Source organism: Tursiops truncatus, chromosome 6 (assembly GCF_011762595.2).
Source record: "Tursiops truncatus isolate mTurTru1 chromosome 6, mTurTru1.mat.Y, whole genome shotgun sequence".
NCBI lineage: Eukaryota > Metazoa > Chordata > Mammalia > Artiodactyla > Delphinidae > Tursiops > Tursiops truncatus.
This window is the reverse complement of record NC_047039.1, coordinates 102,298,112-102,317,100: the sequence shown is the minus strand read 5'-3', so window position 1 is coordinate 102,317,100 and position 18,989 is coordinate 102,298,112. Positions and strand designations below refer to the sequence as shown.

Sequence of the window (18,989 nt, the reverse complement as noted above, 5' to 3'; positions counted from 1 at the left end):
GTAAAAATCAGTTATGGAAAAACTCCAAATGCTATAGCATGATTAGAAATTCTCTGCAATTGATCTCAAACTTTTAACTACAATAGAACTACCAGAGATTCAAAGATATTTTTTATCCTTACTAATCGCTTTAATTTTAATAAGGCTTTTTAAAACGTACTTTCCCCTCTTAAACACAAACAGAGGTATAGTACTGGAACCCTTTTGTTCCTTTCCCAGCTCAGTGAATAATCGTAACCAGCTGGAAGAAATGAATGAGATCCAGTCCACAAAGCACAGTGCCTAGCACATGACAGGGCTCTGGAACAGGTGCTGTCTCCTTTCCCCAGATGTTCTCCCAGCCTCACCTCCATCCAGGCACCTGCCCAATGACCCGCATCATCAAGCCCTCTGAGGGCTTCCAGAACCCTCTGGGACACTCCAGAGTCATCCCACCAGGCCATACACAAGGGCTGAGGCCAGAGCAGAGACGCTCAACCCCACATACTCCCCATTTACACTCACGTCCCTCTCCCGCCTCCCAGACACTGTCCTGGTTCAGGGTTCCCATCTTTTCTCTGGAACCACTGCACCAGCTTCCTCAGTGCCTTCGACTCTCCCTTTATCCACAGGGATCCCATCATTCCCTGCTCAAGACCCTTCCACGGACCCCAGTGCAAACTGAAAGAAGTCAGGACTCCTCAGCTTGGGTTTTAAGGCCCTCTGGGATCTGGTACCTACACGCTCTTGCAGCCTCATCACCCACTGACAACCCCCTCCACCTTCCCCCCGACACCCTGTGCGACACCTCTTGCCTCTATACTTCCTGCCTCCCGGAGAGCTGCGGTGGGTGGTGGTGGGGGGGTCTAGCCTCAGCTGTGGCTCTGACTGCATGACCTCAGGCAAGCTCTTTGCCTCTCTGAGCTTCGGTCTCCTCATCAGGCTATTGGAGGCCTTGTGCAGATGAGACAAGGTAAGGGAGTGAGCGTCAGGTGCCAGGAGGGCTTGGGCAATGCTAGCGCGGGAGCCACAGCCTCCTCGCAGCACCTGCACCTCCATTTCCCCCACTCTGACAGCAGTTGGGAGGGATGGGCTCCTCTGCCCCAGCAGCCATAGGGGCTCTCTCTCCCTTAAGCCCTGCAACTAAGACGCGCTCACAGCCACAGTGGCAGCCAGGGAGGGAAGCAGGAGGGAGGACGGCTTAGAGGAAAATTACCCGGCTCCGGCCCAGCCAACAGGGCCTCACAGCTGCTTCTGACAGAGGGGACTTGGGGGCCTGGCAGGCTCTTCCTGAGCCATGAACTTGGCCCCAAGCCTTGACCCCTGTCTGAGCTGGTGGGGGGGTTTCTGAGCTCCAGTTCTCTGGGACACTCCCACTCTTTGGCATCCAAAGAGGCAGAGAGGAGGAGACAAACCAGACAGGCCTTTGTGAGAGGAGAAAATTGGCTCCTGCTGCCACATGCTGGGGCCCCAGGCACTGACATGAAAAAAGGACCCTCTGTGCCCCGCTGCCGTACATCAAACCCTATACCCTGGGGACCTTGTTCTTGCGTCATATACTTTGAACCACGCCCAGCGTCCCACACACCGTGTTCTCTGTGTCCCATACCAGACCCTGTGTTCCTCATACCTTGTCCTGCCTGTGTACCCTGGTGCACGGTCCACGTGCTGCGTCCCATGTCACTTACAGCTTGGATCACACACCATGCACCATGTCACTTCTGCTGTGTGATGTACTCTGTATAGACGGTCCCTGACTTGTGATGGTCCAACTTAGGATTTGGGGACTTTACGACTGTGCAAAAGCAATACACATTCCCTAGAAACCTGGTAGGGGGACTAAGATCCCACATGCCTCATGGCCAAAAAACCAAAACATAAAACAGAAGCAATATTGTAACAAATTCAATAAAGACTTTTAAAAAAAAAAGTGCTTTCAATTTTGAATTTTGATCTTTCCTGGGCTAGCGATATGCTGTACTATTCTCTGTTGTGATGCTGGGCTGCGGCCGCTCCCGGACAGCCACGCGATCACCAGAGGAAACAACTGGTACACTCATAACGATTCTGCACCCAGACAACCATTCTGTTTTTTCACCGTCAGGACAGTATTCAACAAACTACATGAGATAATCAACACTTTATTATAAAGTAGGCTTTGTGTTAGATTTTGCCCAAGTGTAGGCTAATGTAAGTGTTCTGAGCACATTTAAGGTAGGCTAGGCTAAGCTATGACATGTGAAGGCAAGGTAGGTTAGGTGTATTAAATGCATTGTGACTTAAGATATTTTCAACTTATTGGAACGTAACCCCATTTTAAGTTAAGGAAGATCTGTGCTATCTATCATCTTTTGAATCCCACGTCCCCTGTCGCAGGCCCTGTCCCTTGGAAGTGTATGCCATAAACCTTGCCCTGGGTTCACACACTGTGTCCCTTGCTCCATGATTCCCATCTGTTGTGTGAAGGTCAAGGAGGACAGGCTCTGGGACTGACTCCTAGTACTATCAACCGTTACCTACACGACCTTGCAAAAGTTACTCCCGTTCTCAGTGCCTCAGTTTCTTTGGCTATAAAATGGAAATGATATTGACATTTACCTAAGAAGTCTTGTCGTGGGGATTGAAGGAGATATAGCAATTACAGGGCTTAGCCCAGTGCCTGACACACAGTGAGTCTATCAGATGTTTGCCGTATTGTTACAACTGTGCCCACGTATCTGTACCACATCCTGTGTGCTGCCTACCAGGCTCGCTCGACCCCAGCCCCTACTGTGCATCAGACACTCTATCACGTTAGTCCAATTCAACCAAAGAGCTACAAGGAGGCGATGCCTCCTCCCCTACGGGAGAGAAATCCAAGGCTCAGGGAGGGGCGATAACCTGCAGGAGGTCACACAGCCAGAAAGGGTGAAGCTGGGAGTTGCACACAGGTCTGGGCATCCAGGGGGACAGAAAGTAGATTAGTGGTGGGCTAGGAGGTGGGTGTGCAGAGTGCTGGCCAGCAGGCACAGGCACCTTTTAGGGGTGATGAGGGGTGATAAAAATGTTCTCAAACTGGATTGTGGTGACACTGGCATCCCTCATGTAATTTACTAAAAATTACTGAATTAATTAAAACCAGTGAATTATATGTATGTAAATTATATGTAAACTTACTCCAGCAATTTACATAAGTTATACTGCAATAAAGCTGGTTTTGGTTTTGGTTTTTTAAAGCCCATGCGCTTCCCGGGCACCATTCCGCCAAGGCATTCGGCAAGAAAAGTGCTCTCCGTGAGTTCGTGCTGACGGTCAAGCAGAGGCTGAGCAGCCCCTCTGAGGCCCAGGGGAAAGCAGCCATGAGCCTCATGGTTCCCAAACACCTCTACAGACCAGGTGTGCAGCAGAGTTACCTGGGGAGCTCCTGAAAACCCCACGCCCAGCGTCTGTCTATAGCTCGGGGTGGGGCCTGGGAACCTGGGGTGATGAGGCTCAACCTGGACTGGGAAACGCTCATCAAAGCCCAACATCTCCTCTCGCACTTGGGGAAACTGAGGCCAGGCAGCACTGGGGACTTGCCAGATCTAGTCCATCAAGCAGTGGGAGGGCCTGGGCTGGAATTGGGGCCGCTTCCTGGTTCCTTCTCTCCTTCCCTCCTCCTCCCGCCCCACTCCTCCCTGGCCCTCAGCCTCCTGGTGACTCAGGGCTCTGAGTCATCCAGGGGCACCGGAGAGGAAACTTCTTAGGAAAAACAATCCCCAAACAAATCTTCCCCTGATCTGGGAACAGAATAGGCCCAGGGGGTTAAAAGAGGAAGGAGGGGGAATACAGGATGGAGTTGGAAGCTGGGACCCCAAGACTTGGTCTTTCCGCTCCACCACTGAGCCCTAGAGAAGGCGCTTCCCTGCTCCGACCTCAGTTTCCCCTGAGTAAATAACACCTGCTCCTGCACATAGAAGCTCAACGTGGGCCAGGCAACATGATAAGTCCTTCTCAGCTTTGTCTTGCTGACAATGCTTCCCCAAAACTCATGGCTAGCATCATACCCATTTTACAGATGGGGAAACTGAGACCCAGAAAGGTTCAGCCCAAAGTTACACAGTTAGGAAGTACAGAGCAGAGTCCAAACCCAGGGCTATCTGACTCCAAAGTGCTACTCTCACTCCTTTTAAAAATACCTACCGCGTAGCGTGGCATGCTGATCTTGTCTCATAAACCGCGTAAGGTCAATGGCCCAGTAGGGGCTCAACCACACACGATTTTCTCCTTTCTTCCCTGTGTCAGGTCCTGCCTCAGGACTCCCCGGCCCAGTGGGGCACACACATGAACTTGGGTATTCACCCAAATGGCTCTAGGCAGCAGGAACACAAGGCAGGAAGCGCTCAGGGCCTGCTGAACCACAAAGGAGCATTCGAGCAGGGTCTTGAAGGATGAATGGAGGTTTGTCTTTGGGGAACAGGGAACCAGCACACCAGGCGGAGGGAACAGCAAAAGCAAACGCTCGGAGGTGTGCCCCCACTGGAAAATGCAAACACTGGCGAGGCAGGCCTGGGGTTAAGACCTGGTGGGTAAACACTGGAGCGGCCTGACTGCTAGGGGTCCTGGCCTGGTCTGAGGCAGTGGAGGATTTTTTAAGCCCGGAGAGAATAGGCTCGGAGCTGGTTTCATCTCTGCAGAGGGCCTGGCTGGCGGATGAACTGGGAGTCAGGGCTGGGACTTCCCCTGAGGCCTCCCCGGAGCTCCTCTTCCAAGCAGGCCTTGGGGACGACCCTAGATCCCTTGCTACTCACCCATGGGTCAGCGTCGCCCCTGAGGGCCTCTTCCTCCACCATAGCTGGGCTGGGCAGAGGACAGGCGGGCCTCTCCTGACCACATCAATCTAATCACATCGGCCTATAAATAGGGCCCTGCGGCTTAGTCTGAAATAGCTGTGCCAGGCCCAACTCCACAGGCACACAGTTCCAGAAATGCTCCTTCGCCTTGACACAGTTAAAACCCAAAACTTCCTCAGGACACTACTGTTCATGCTTTAATTCACTTTCTCAAACACGAGGCAGTGGGCTGGGGGAAGAGCCCACCCACCTACTGCAGGCTATTGGAAATGGGCCTTGTGGTTGCTCCTCTGCTTCCCGCTCTCTGGGGACGCTGAGCAAGTCACTACCTCTCTCTGGGCCTCAGTCTCCCCAAATGTAAACTGGGAGGTTGCACTTGATATCCTTGGGGCCCTTCTAGCCAGGATGCTCCCCAGAATTGTCTAGGGGACATTGTTACCCCTTTCCCAGTCTACTTGGGAACTTTGAAATTGTCAGTATTTTTTTTTTAAATGTTGAGCCTTCTTTTAATTAATTTATTTTTTTATGTTTGGCTGTGTTGGGTCTTCGTTTCTGTGCGAGGGCTTTTTCTAGTTGTGGCAAGCGGGGGCCACTCTTCATCGCGGTGCGCGGGCCTCTCACTGTCGCGGCCTCTCTTGTTGCGGAGCGCAGGCTCCAGACGCGCAGGCTCAGTAGTTGTGGCTTACGGGCCTAGATGCTCCGCGGCATGTGGGATCTTCCCAGACCAGGGCTCGAACCCGTGTCCCCTGCATTAGCAGGCAGATTCTCAACCACTGCGCCACCAGGGAAGTCCTGTCAGTATTTTAAAAATTAGAATTGCAATAAATACTTGAGACAGGCCCAAGCCATGCCACTGAAGGGCTGGGTGGCCTTGGAGGAGTCACTATCCCTCTCTGGGCCCCAGATTCCTCAGTCATAAGATGAAGGTGCTGGTAGATGGATGCCTGAGGTCTATGACTTTATTTTAATTAAAAAATTTTTTTGTTTGTTTAGTATTTATGAGAACCATGATAGGCCAGTCTTGTGCTGAGTGCTGGTGCTAAAAGACAGCTAAGACCTGGTCCAGCTCTCGGAGCCCAGCCCCGTGCCACACCCCAGTGGGGGAAGTGTAAAGGCATCTCCAAACCACTCGGCATCCCACTATAGGCTCCCTTCAGGGCTTCTGGGGACACCTTGTTTCCAGTTCACATTACAGATTTATGGCCACAGAGGAGGCCTCCCAAAGGGGCAGATCATGACAAAGACTGGGCCATTACCAACCAACAGGGAAATAAAGATAACCAAGCCACCACTAGGTACCAGGCATATGCTTAGGACTTTACTTCCCCATCATTAATCCTCAACAACCCTAATATCACCCCCATTTCACAGATGAGGAAACTGAGGCTGAAAGGGGTTAAAGGACATGTCAAGGGGCAAATAGCAAGTCAGAGCCAGAGTGATGCTCAGACCTGCTTGCCTCTGGAGCCCAGGGTGTAACCAAACCCCAGCGAAACAGCTCAGGAGGGCCAGCCGACGGGGGAATGACCCAACAGGACACAGAACAGAAAGAGGCACAGAGCATTTGACTGTGTGTGTGTAGGTGGGTGGGACTGACAAGACTTCACCCAGGGATACTCATTCTCTCCAACCAGTTCACAGTGTTGCCCCTTCGATCCGCCCTCCCCTCTGCCTCCCACCAACAGCTGATTGTTCTCAAATCCCATTGCTCAAGCCACTGCTCAGCTCGAGACCTGCCACGGCTCCCTGACACCCAGAGGATCAGGACCCTGCGTTCGAAGCCTCTCCCGCGCGCGCTCTCCCAGTCTCCCCACCTCAACCCCACCCTCCTGCTTTAGCCACTCTGCTCACTAGTCCCCAAGCACAGAGGTTCCAGCAGGGGGCCAAGCCTTTGCACGGGCACCTCCCTTGCCTGGAATGCCCATCCTCTCAGCCTCGCGCCTGACTCAGGGGGAAGCCCTCTGCGGCTCCCAGGGCCCCAGGCATCAGCCACCGCAGGTCTGGATCTCCCAGGGCAGGACAGGGTCTGATTCACCTCCTCTCCCCAGTGCAGAAGTTCAGCAATGAAAAAAATGCAAGGAGCCCAGAGAATACTACCCAGTACACATTTCAGGGCTGCCCAACACCAAGCCTTCTACTGACGAACAGCGTCAGGATGCCACAGTGTGGAAGAGCCAGAAATTACAGCCTCGGGGCTCATCAGGGTGGGGCTTGTGACTCTCTTTCAAGGGTTCTAATAACGAAATCAGGGCAAACTTCTCCCCTACTTTAAAACTTCCAGTGGTTCCCCAGGGGTCTAGGAAAAAGTCCAAACCCTAACCAAGGTCCCCAAGGGCCCACACGACCAAGGTGCTGCCTGGTCTCCAGGCCCTTCTCTCGTCGTGCTCCCTTCTTTGAGTTCCTCAAGGCCACACTCATGCTGTTCCCTCTGCCTGGGGCTCTGTCCCTACCCACTCAGCCACCTTCTACTTCTTCTTCAGGTCTGAGGGTTTTCAGGAAGGCCTCCCTCATCTGTCCAGACAAGATCCCATCACACCCACCCAATCCCATATGCTCCCATGACGCTGGTCCTTTCCTTCATAGCTGAGGAAAGAATGAATTTGTTATGTGTAGAACAATGTATGTAAGACCCAAGACGGTAAGACCATAAGGGTTGGAAAAATCTCGATCGTTGCTGATTCTCCATCACCCAGTCCAGGGCCCAAATTTCTGTCAGGTGAATGCAGGCATGAATGAATGAACGAATGAATGAACTACGTTACTATAGTATCGTATATATAGTAACTATGTTATTATACGTGTAACTCGAGAAAGAAGTAGTCAGAATCCTGCTGAATGTTTGAGGAGAAAAACCAGGGCCCTGATTAGGAAGGTCAGAGAAGTAGGAGATGAAGTGAACGGTGCAGCCCACCAGAAGCAAAAAGAAGAGAGAGCTTCCAGAAGGAGGAGGTACCCGAGGCTCCAGAGAGGTAGGACATGGAGAGCGGAGGAAACACCACTGGATTTTGACAAGGAGGAGGTCACCGGCGGGGTCCCTCAGAGGTGGGCGTGAGGTAGGGTACAGCACAGGGATGGAGGAGGGAAGGGGTGAACACGTAAAGCCCTCAGCTGACAGGTACTCGCTCGGTGGGTGCTCACTTCTGCAGAAGTGGGAAAGCAGAAGATGGTTCCTGTGTCATTGTCGCCGAAAACATTAACACAGCTTAACTCTTTCTGGTGACGGATCACTCTGAGGCACCTCGGCTCTGGGAGTTATCAGGGCTCGGTCTCAAACTCAGGAGCATCAGAACCAAGACGGCCCCCATCCCTCCTGTCTGGGCAGCTTCAGGGCTGCCCCTTTATCTAGAACCCTCGGGATACGGCTACAATTGGACAAGTCCCCCTCTCAGGACCCAGCAGGCCTTGTAGGAATCCCCAGCTTTGAGGACACAACATTCTGGAGACCATCGGAAGACCCTTTCATCTAAGCTTGGGGAAAGAGGAACAGCTCCAACTGCAGTTGGCTTGTCGTGTCACCCCCCCCCCACCCCCACCCCCACCCCCCCCACCCCCCCACCCCCCGGAAGCCAGCTGGGCTGCAAGGATGAGTCAGCCCTGAGGCATTCAGCCCCTTCTCCTTTTGGCAGCTAAGGGTGATGTCATGACCTGGAGGGGTGTTTTCCAGGCTCTCCGCATGGTTGCTATCACAAACTCACTTCTTTCTGTTCCGACACTGGAAGCTGGGGTATTCCCCTAGGGCTGATACTTCCCCTTTCCACAGCTCACAAAGCCCGTCAGCATCTATGAGCTTGTGCAGTACTCACGGCAACCTTGTTAGGTGAGCGGGGGTGACAAATGCACCCATTTTATAGGCAGAGAAACCGAGACCCGAGCTGGCACCTGAACCAGGCCTCCTGCTTCCAGCCGAGGACTCTGCACTCCACCCCCCGCCTCTCAGCCTCCTTCAGCGGGTCACCTGTGAACCTGATAGTCAGGCGGGCCCCGCCCTGCCGGCCATCCCAGGTGGGTATGACTCATCCACTTTCCCCATGACTCACACTTCTCACTCCTCCTATGGTCAACAAGCCTGGAGCCTCCTTGGCAGCCGTACCCCAGCTTTTCTCACCTCTCCAAAGAATTCCTACACCTCCTCCTCACGGGAGTCCACCCTCTTACAGAAGCGCTAACAGAGGCCTTGAGAGGGAAAGCGCTTTCCCACAGTCACCCAGCACGCAAGCAGCACAGCCAGGCTCGGGGCCCAGGAGCCCTGGCACCCAGCCCAGTTCTTGCCTCTTCCCCACGGGATCACCCTTGTCTGGCCTCCCTCTCAAGGGACCGTGAGGGGTAAATGAAGTAATGAGCAGAAGCATTCGCTGAGACTTACTAGAAAAACCTCGGCGACTGCCTTTGAATCCACTTGTGGCGACCAGCAGCTGCTTCCACAGTCCCCTCCAGACTCCCCTGGGCAGCCAGGGCTAGGTTTAGAAGGACGCCAGGGTGTCTGCACTGCTCTACCTACCTTGCAGTCTGCTGGGTGAAGACGGTTGCTCCTGTTGGGAGGTGTCAGGACCAAGGCGGAAGCACGGTACAGGACGTTATCAGCACCACCTGTAAAGAAAGGGCCAAGACTCCCAGGGTCAGGGGCTCAAGGTCATCTTGTCAAAGCCCCATTTGATACTTCCGCTCGTCCCCAATCCCCACCCCCCCTCCACACCAAGGTCACATAGCCCCTACTTGCACACCTCCAGCCACGGGGCACTCACTTCCTGCCAAGGCTGCAAGACCTTCTGTTGGACAGTCTGGCTGGTTAAAAGGCTTGTCACAAGGATGTGCTAAGATCTCTCTTCCTATGCCTCATACACACTAGTCCTAACTCTACCCTCTAGGGTCACCCAGAACAGGTCTGCCACCCGGTTTCCCAATGTCTCCATAGAGACTTAAAGACAATGACCCTGGGCCCCTCAAGTCTTCTGCAAGTTGTACACCCCCCTTCCTCCAGCTCTTCCTGAGATCAAGGTGTCTGGTTCCCTCCCCCTGCTTCCCTGATCTACTTCAAATGAACCCGGTCCCTACTGACGGCACAAGGCTCAGAATTCAACATTTAGCCGAGCTCTATCCAGGGCAGGGCAAGCAGAATTCTCACCTCCGTCATTCTAGATATCATGCCTCTATTAATGCAGCCTAAAGTCCCACGAGCATTGAAGGTAACCTCATTGCATGACTGAATTTAGCTTATGGTCAACTTCAGAGCTGTGGTTCAAGATCCTGGAGTTAGACAAAAATGGCCCCTCATTTAACTAATATGTAACTTAACCAAGTTCCTTCATCTTTCTGAGTCCCAGTTTTCTTCTCTGTAAAAGAGGGATTATGTTAGAACCTATCCCATAGGCCCATTATGAGGATTAAATGAGATAAAATATGTCTAGGGTTTTGAACAGCGTATGTGCTTACTCTGATTATTAATCTCTAAGCCTTTTTCTAACAATTATATCTTTCTCATCCTGTACTGGTGCAGATTGGGGACCCAAGCTGTTTACATGCCATGTCCCCACCTCTATGCTTAGCATTGCTCTATTATTGTAAGACTGTATTATCACTATCTGGTGATGGGTCTCTCTCTCCCATCAGACTGTGAGCTCCATTAGACTGTTTTGCCTTTGAAACTCCAGCGCTGGCACGTGACCTAGCAAACAGCAGGACCAGTGGGTATATGCTGGATGACTAAACGAAGGGCCAGCCTACGCCGGCCCCAGAGTAGATAGTGCAGCCCAGTCTTTCAGCTCCCACACTTTCAGGGACAACCTGGATCGTCACCCTACCTCACTCCCAGACTCATTCACAGCTCATCCACATTCAGGGAGCAGCTGAGCACACTCGCTCCTGCCTGAACTGGTCAATTTCTCTGCACAAACCTCCAAGCCAAGGGGAGACAGTCCAAGATTCCAAATGCAGTGGAGCCCTGCAGGCTCCTGGGATTAAGACACAAATGAACCCTATTCTTAGCTGACAGTAAATGGCGCAGACATTCCTGCGGATGTCTGCATTGTGAGTGGCACCAGTGCATAGCAAGGGATCTGGAAAGAGGTTGGGCGCTTATCTGGGCCCCATGACCTAGATGCCCCTAAATGCCACCTCCATGGGCCCTCTTCAAAGAGTTCCACAGAAACTTCCCAGTTCCACGGGATAGATCGAAGTAGAGCTGGGCTCCTGCAAATGACTAATGACGTCCCACTTTCTGTTAACTCCCTGAGGACAAACCTTTCAAATCCAGCCCCCTTCTCTGACACACCTCCAAATCTCACGCTCATCCTCACCGGCAGTGCTGCATTTGTTCCCAAGTGCCACCTGTTTCACCCTCAATGCTCTCCATCTCAGCATCAGCACCGTCACCCACCATGTACACATGGGGCCAGGCCAGACACCGAGGCACCCACCTCTTCAGTCTTCCCTGCTCTGTCACTCTCAGCTGCAAAACTGCCTGCTGGTTCTATCCTAATGCATCCACTTCTCCCCACCCCGACTGCCAACATTTTGGTCCAGGCACCATTGCCTCTCACCTGGGATACTGCAGTGCTTCCTACCTGGTCCTCCTGCTTCCTCTCTCCTCGCCTACAAAGCAAGCCCAGACCACTGTTACTCCTCTGCTCAGACTCGACCATGGCTCCCCGACAGCCCCCAGGTAAAACACAAGATCCTCAGCGAACCTTTCAAAGCCTTTTACGATCTGCCCCCATCAGCGCCTTGAGCCTCAGCTCTCATCAGTTCCTGTCTTCCACCCACACCCCTCCAAGCTCCAGCCAGAGGCAGCTGCACTCTGTTCCTTGAATCTTCCTGTAATCTTTGCACAGACTGTTTCCTCTGTTCCCAAACTCTCTTCCATCCCTCCTGTTCTTTTCTCCCGCTCATGATCAAGCCCAGCTTTCCTCCAAGAGCTCTCCTCTAACCTCCCCTTCCCCCATGAGGCTGAGCTCCTCTGAGCCACCACCCATCTCCCCTGTCACACTGTTAATGGTCTGTTTCCAAGTCAGCCTCCCCCATCAGACCAAGACCTGCTCCTGGCTATCCCAGCGCCTAGTCTAGGGCCACCACAGCTCAAGATTCATCGAAGGAAAAAACTGGTAAATCACATGCATGCACACATGCGTGTACACGTGTGTGCACACGTGCATAAACACTCATGCGCACACGCGTTCACAGAGACGGCAAAGGGTACAGGTGCTGCCATCTATGGGCAGAAAGAGCATTACACTCTTTTCCAGGCTCTGGACACCGAGAGCCCCAGAGTTTCAAACTCAACTGGGTTTAGAATTAGCTCCAGCTAACTCCAAGTTGGTCTGTTTTCCATTTTGGACCTTAAGGCTGCCACAACTTAGAAACAAGGTCCATAAACCACTAGCTCGAGTCTACCACCCACATGTTGGATGGAGCCATAAAGAGGAAGTGTCCTTCCAGTACTCACCGTCCCAGTCTGGGGCTCGCGTGGCGCCTGTTTGCTGAATTATATCTTAGGGAGGGAGAGAAGCACTTTCTAATAGTCAGAGCTGCCCACAAGTGGAAAGAGTGAGCAGAGAGCTTGCCGTTAGTGAAAGCGTACAAGCACCAGGAACCCCATCTGTCCGGGTGGCTGAAGAGGAGCTTTCTGCCCTGGAGGGGGGGGTGGTGGTTGGGGGAGGCTGGAACAGAGGTGTTCTATCCTAAAAGACTGCTCCCAGCTCGCTGGGAGGACCCTCAGATTTGGTGGGGGCAACGTGTTATCTGTCCAGTAACGCCAGAAGGGTTCAAATGGCCGCCCCAATGACAACAGCTGTCATTTTTTGAGCACCTACCAAGTGTTAAATTCCTTACATACACCATGTTTCATCCTCATAATAACTCAGCCAGCAGATGTCACAGTCCCTATTTTGTGAAGGAAGAGCAGAAGTTCAGAGAGGTGAAGCAATGTGCTCAGGGTCACACAGCTAAGATGTCGGGCCAGCTCCCATCAAGTCAGGCTGCCTCCTCGATACCTTGGTCTCGCTAAATTTCAAGCTATAAGGCTGGGCCTCTCGCTCACTAGAGAAAAATATAAAGCTCCACTTACTCTAGACCGGGGTTAGCAAACTTTGACAGTAAAGAGCCAGAGAGTGAGTATTTTAGGCTTTGCAGGCACATGCCCTCTCTGTTGCATATATTTCCTTGTTTAGTTTTGGATTTTCTTTTTTACATCTTTACATCTAAAAAAATGTAAAAACCATTCTTAGCTTAGAGACATACAAAAACAGGCTGGGGCTTCCCCGGGGCTGTAGTTTGCAGCCTACAGCTACAAAAGAATAATATTTATAATCTTGAGTATAAAAACTTCTGGTGGAAATGTTTATGCCAAATGCTAGGTCCTTCAGCTGTATTTCTCCCCCTTCAGATGGCTTCCTACTGAGTCACTCTCTCCTGAAGAAGAGCCCTACCTCGCTCTGCAATTAGGTAGCAAAATATTTCAAGGGCTGTTCAGATTCTAGAAACTCATAACTGTGGACCAAATACAGTTCAACTCAGTGTTGTGAAGAGAGGAGGGAGGCAAATACGATGGGTAGAAAGAACCTCAAAGAGAAGACATCAAGAGATGTGGGCTCTAGTCTGGGCCCTTACCAAAGGATTTAGAACCTTACTGTGCAAAGTGTGGTCCCTGGCCCAGCAACATCTGCATTACCTGCAAGCCTGTTAGAAATGCAGAGTGTCAGGCCCCACTCCAGACTTATGGAACCAGAATCGCATTTTCACAAAATCCCCAGGTGATTTGTGTGCAAGATAAGTTTGAGATGCTCTAGAACACCCCTTACAACCAACTGCAACATTGTTAACAAAACCCTTCCCCCGAGGAGAGAAAGGGTCCAAAGGCATCTTTTTTTATGTTGTAATATTAAGTCTCTGCCCTAACGTCTGCACCACTGACCTCAAAAAGCTTGAGGTCACCCACTTTAGGATGCACAATCAAGAGACCAAGACCTGCCGCTGGATCTTGTGATTAAGCCTTTGACTGGTGGAAAGGTAGACCCAGGCAGACCAGAGAAGGTGCCCATCCCCATTTCACAGTGGCGGAAACCGGCTAGAGAGGAAAATGACTTTCGCAGGACAACACTGCCAGGACAGACTCGGGGTCTGACCATGACCAAGTTCCTTTCTTCCCAGGTCTTGGGTTTAATAATAACTGAAATCCTTTCGGTTTAGACCAGAACTTTTGAAATCTCACAAGTGGTGGAGCAGAAATCAGAGAACTTGCTTTGTGCTTTAGGAAATTCACTTGCTCTCTCTGGGCATTAGCATCCCTGGCCATGGAGTGAGGAGGTGGGACCAAGCAACTCCCGAGGTCCAGCTGTTATGGTCAGAATCTGGAAACGGTTTCAAGGCGAGGAGGCAGTCAGGAGAGAAGCCTTCAGCAGAGGGTGACCACAATCACAACAAAGTCTCTGCTCTGGAAACAAAAAGGCAAGTCCCTCTGTCCTAAGCATGGAGGCAGAGCAGTGACCGGGCACAAGCTCAAGGTCTTACGGCAAGTGCCAAGCAGAAACTGGAGTGAGAACCAGAGTCTCTCTGCCTCTTCAGCCTGGGATCTTAATCGTTATCCCTTACTGATGCTGAACTGTGCAGATCTACAGGCATACCTCGTTATGTTGCACTTCTGTTTATCGTGCTTCATAGATACTGTGTTTTTCACAAATTGAAGGTGTGTGGCACCCTTCGAGCAAATGGCCTTGTGGCATCATTCTCCCAACAACGTTTGCTCACTTTGTGTCTCTGTGTCACATTTTGGTAATTCTCGCCATATTTCAGACTTTTTCATGATTATTATATTTGTGATGGTGACCTGTCATCAATGATCTTTGCTGTTACTACTACGACTCGCTGAAGTCTCAGATGATGGGTAGCACTTTTTAGCAATAAAGCATTTTTGAATTAAGGTATGTACATTTTTTTTTTAGACAGAATGCTATTGCACACTTAATAGACTACAGTATAGTGTAAACATAACTTTCACATGAGCTATGAAACCAAAAACCTTGTGTGACGCGCTCTCTTGCGATATTCACTTTATTGTAGTATCTGGAATCGAACCCACAATACCTCCAACTTATGCCTGTATTTGCTAAATGAAGAAATGAAGTAGATGCTTCAGGAAAATGGTCCCTGAGCCTTCTAACAGGACAGCTTGCCTTTTGATAACCAGCTTCCAATGCTCCTTAAAGAATGCTGCCACCCTTGTGAATGGCTGGTGGAAATAAAGAACTGCTACAACCTTTCAAGGGTGGCAATTTGGCAAAATGTAGCAAAAGCTGTAAATACATCATTTTTGACCCAACAACTTCATTTCTTGGGCTCTCTTGTAGAAAATAATGAAAGAGGAATAATTTATGCACTAGAATGTTCATTGCAGGATTGTTTATGAACAGCCTGGATGCCTAATAATACAGGATCAGTTAAGTGAACAATTCACACCATAGATACAATAATAGAGAATAATAAAAAATCAGGTCAGCATTTATCATTTTAATAATAAAAACGTAAAACTTGTTTTTTACAAATAAAATGCATTATTTCACTTCTTTAATTCCCCCAGACTATTGGAATGAAAGATTTTAAATAAACATGCATTTATCTACTTAGGTAGAATATACTTTTGTTTTCTAATCATTTTTTATTTTTTAACATCTTTATTGGAGTATAATTGCTTTACAATGGTGTATTAGTTTCTGCTTTATAACAAAGTGAATCAGCTATACATAATACATACATCCCCATATCTCCTCCCTCTTGCGTCTCCCTCTCACCCTCCCTATCCCACCCCTCTAGATGGTCACAAAGCGCCGAGCTGATCTCCCTGTGCTATGCGGCTGCTTCCCACTAGCTATCTATTTTACATTTGGTAGTGTATATATGTCCATGCCACTCTCTCACTTTGTCCCAGCTTACCCTTCCCCCTCCTCGTGTCCTCAGGTCCATTCTCTAGTAGGTCTGCATCTTTATTCCCGTCCTGCCCCTAGGTTCTTCATGACCATTTTTTTTTTGATTCCATACATATGTGTTAGCATACGGTATTTGTTTTTCTCTTCCTGACTTACTTCACTCTGTATGACAGTCTCTAGGTCCATCCACCTCACTACAAATAACTCAATTTCGTTTCTTTTTATGGCTGAGTAAGTATACTTTTAAAACTCTTTTAAAAATTAAATTTAGAGTACTAAATAACATGAAAAAATATTTATGTTATAATGTTGGAAAAAAACTGAAAAGAATAGAAGATTACAAATGTGGTATGACCACAATTATATGGGGGTAAAAAAAAAAAAATGTGCTGAAAATATCAGGAAGGAAATGCACCCAAATGTTAGCGGCGATTATCTCATGTTGGCAGAATTATGGACAGTTCTTATTTTTTTATGCTATTTTTATTTTCTAGATTTTCTATCATAAAGAGTTATATTTAGAACAAGAAAAAAAGTCATTGGAAGAGGCGGGGAAAAGTACCCATATCCCATGGGTATCCCACCCATACCACTTTGCCACTCCCCCCAAATTAACTGGTATTTACTGAGTACCCACCAAGGGCCCAGCACAGCCACAGCCACTATAAAAGGAAAATTAAGGGCCAAGCCCCACCCTGAAGGCTCACATATACCGGGTGTATATTCTTTGTCTGGCGAATAAGCGGAGCCCAGATGATATCCTTGCTGAAGCTGGAAAGAAATAAGGTTGTTTGCTTAACCAGTTCAGCAGAATAAATAAATCTACTCCCACTGGTGCGGTGGCGCCTTCATCCGAGTTCCCTGAGAAGCTCTGCGGCGCCTTCATCCGAGTTCCCTGAGAAGCTCTGCGGCTCTAACTGCTGCTGGAGCCCCCTTGGGAAGAGCATGTTTCAGGGATACATTACAGCCCAGGAAGAAAACTGTTACCCCTGAGTCCAAGCATTGAATGTAAGAGGTTCTGAAGCAGAATCAGCAAGGTATTGGAAGGAGTAGGATGGGGGGCCTGGGAAGGAACCTAACTGGCCACGTGGTCCCTGGGGACCCCTGGGCATGAGAGCTCACATCTCCAGGCCTCAGTTTCCTCATCTGTGAAATGGGACCCATAACAACCTCAGGGCTTCCGTGAGGCTCAAAAAAGAGAAAGTAAGGCATTTCAGCTCTCTAGGCTGAACATCAATTTCCTTATCTGTAAAACTGAGTCAATATCTCCTCCCTAGTAGAGCTGTTAAAAGATTAAACAAGGCAGTGAAGACAAAAAGTGAACACAGACAGTAAGAATACTACAGACAGGGGCCCTCATCCTTATTGCTTATGGAACAGGGACTAGGATACATGAATGAATCCTAGGCCTCAACTTCCTTATCTGTAAAATGGACAACCAATTCAACACACAAAGACCAAATTTATGAACAGTAGCTGAATGTCCAGCTGGCACTGGTGCAAGTCACTTAAACAAAAATGATTGCTGTGGGCTCACTTTATGCTTACAGACGTGCGGGTCCCATGTTCCTGCACTGAGCACAAAGCCCTGACTCAGAGGCCACCAGAGCTGGGAAAGCCTGACGTTATTCTATCCACCCCCCTAGTGCCAGGAGGACACCGGGGCCCAGAGGAAGGCAAGGATTAGCTCAAGTCACCCAGTATTTTGTCAGTGGCAAAACCAGGACCCAAGCCCAGGCCTTCTGCTGTCCAGCCTTGCCCACCACGCCTACTGCTGTCCTCTGCCCTGCCCTTAAATTGTTGATGTGGTCCCAGGCAGGGCAGGGGGGAGCAGTCAGTCTACAGCCGGGGGTGGAGAGTGGGGAAGAAAAACTAGAGAGCAGCAGGAACCCAGCCTGCCTGTGGTCTCCAAACTCTCAAACCACACCAGGCTGAAATATGACACAGGCTCACTCAGTTGAAAGGGAGGAGATATTTTTACTTAACATCCCCCAGCTGCCTGAACACTGGTCTCTTTCTTTCCCTCCCCCCCAAAATGCATAGCTCCTGGGACCTGGTTTTCCCTGCTTCTGCCAGCATTTTCTCAGGAAATAACCGTGGGGCAAGAGGGGTGCCCACTCTTCCTGGCTTCCTCAGAAAGCTTTCCAGAGCATGGGCTCAAATGGTGAAAGGAGGGAGACTGGGCCTGGCTGGGTCCCCTGCTAACTCTCTGAGTGACCCTGGGCAAGTCTGTGTCCTCTCAGAGCCTGAATTCCCTAAAACGGAGGGGAGATGGACCTACACTCTGGAGTCCTGTAGACAGTACAGAAAAGCATCAGTTTACGCACAGTCCCAAGAGGCCCCTCCAGGCCTGTGTGCTGCAGAGCTGAGCTCCCCAAGCCACACACACTGATTTGCATCCCTCGTCACAGCCACAGCAAAACTCCCCCTCAGTTCTCATCATGTCAGGACTAAACAGAACCTCCGGGAGAACATTTAGTGCAGTGATTAAGAGCTACAGCTCTACAGTCAGACCTCCAGAATCCTGTCACCGACACCCAACAGCCTCACAACCCGAGGCACGTTATTTAGCCTCTCTGAGCCTCAGTTTCCTCCTCTATAAAAGCGGATAATAGTAGCTACCTTAGAGGAACGGTTGTGAGGAACCAACAAAGTAATTAATGTTCCAGCGCTTGTTTTACTAAAAGGTAGCTTTTTATTATTATCACGGAGACCAACATCTCCATTTTACAGATGAGGTCACTGAGGCCCAACAAACTGGGACTTGTCCAAGGTCACTCAGAAGAACTCAGACTACAGCTCCACTCCTAGGTCAGTGTGTCTAACTTCTCTTAGCCCTACAATCTCTAATAACCAAATATACATGCTCAGAGACTAGATACAGGCTGTAAAGTTTTCTTGAAGAAATGCCTCAGCAAAGGATGACAGACCATACAGAAATCATCTCCATGACCTGGCAACTTCTCATGAGAGACCCAAACTGCCCACATGGAGTGGGGAGAAGTGACCCTCTGGCACTGGATGGCTAAGAAGTGTGAAGGCATCCAGTCTACAGCCCTTGCTTGTGCCAGCTTGGCAGAAGTGCACACAAGGCTGTCAACAGGGGCCACCTCTTGGGAAAGAAGCGGGTTAGAGGGATGAAGCCCACTCTACACCCTTCTTTACGTTTGAATCTTTAACAATATCTTTTTGCTTTAAAAGTAAAACCCAACACTGAACAACTCAGAATAACAGCAACCTTATCCGATAGCTACAAGCCTATTGTCTGCTTTGAGATGAAATTTAC

General features: G+C 50.0%; 1 protein-coding gene across 2 annotated transcripts in view; it reads right to left on the bottom strand.

The window, feature by feature from the left end:
* The window catches only part of GSN (gelsolin), a 56,770-nt gene that overhangs the window by 35,377 nt on the left and 2,404 nt on the right, over positions 1-18,989 (bottom strand). Inside the window, exon 2 of one of the 2 annotated variants that reach the window (XM_033858511.2) lies at positions 9,289-9,377. The gene's annotated coding sequence lies outside the window, so the exon portion shown is untranslated. Of the gene's footprint in view, positions 1-9,153; positions 9,266-9,288; positions 9,378-18,989 lie in introns of those variants that run through there. The other variant, XM_033858513.2, reaches the window with a different exon arrangement.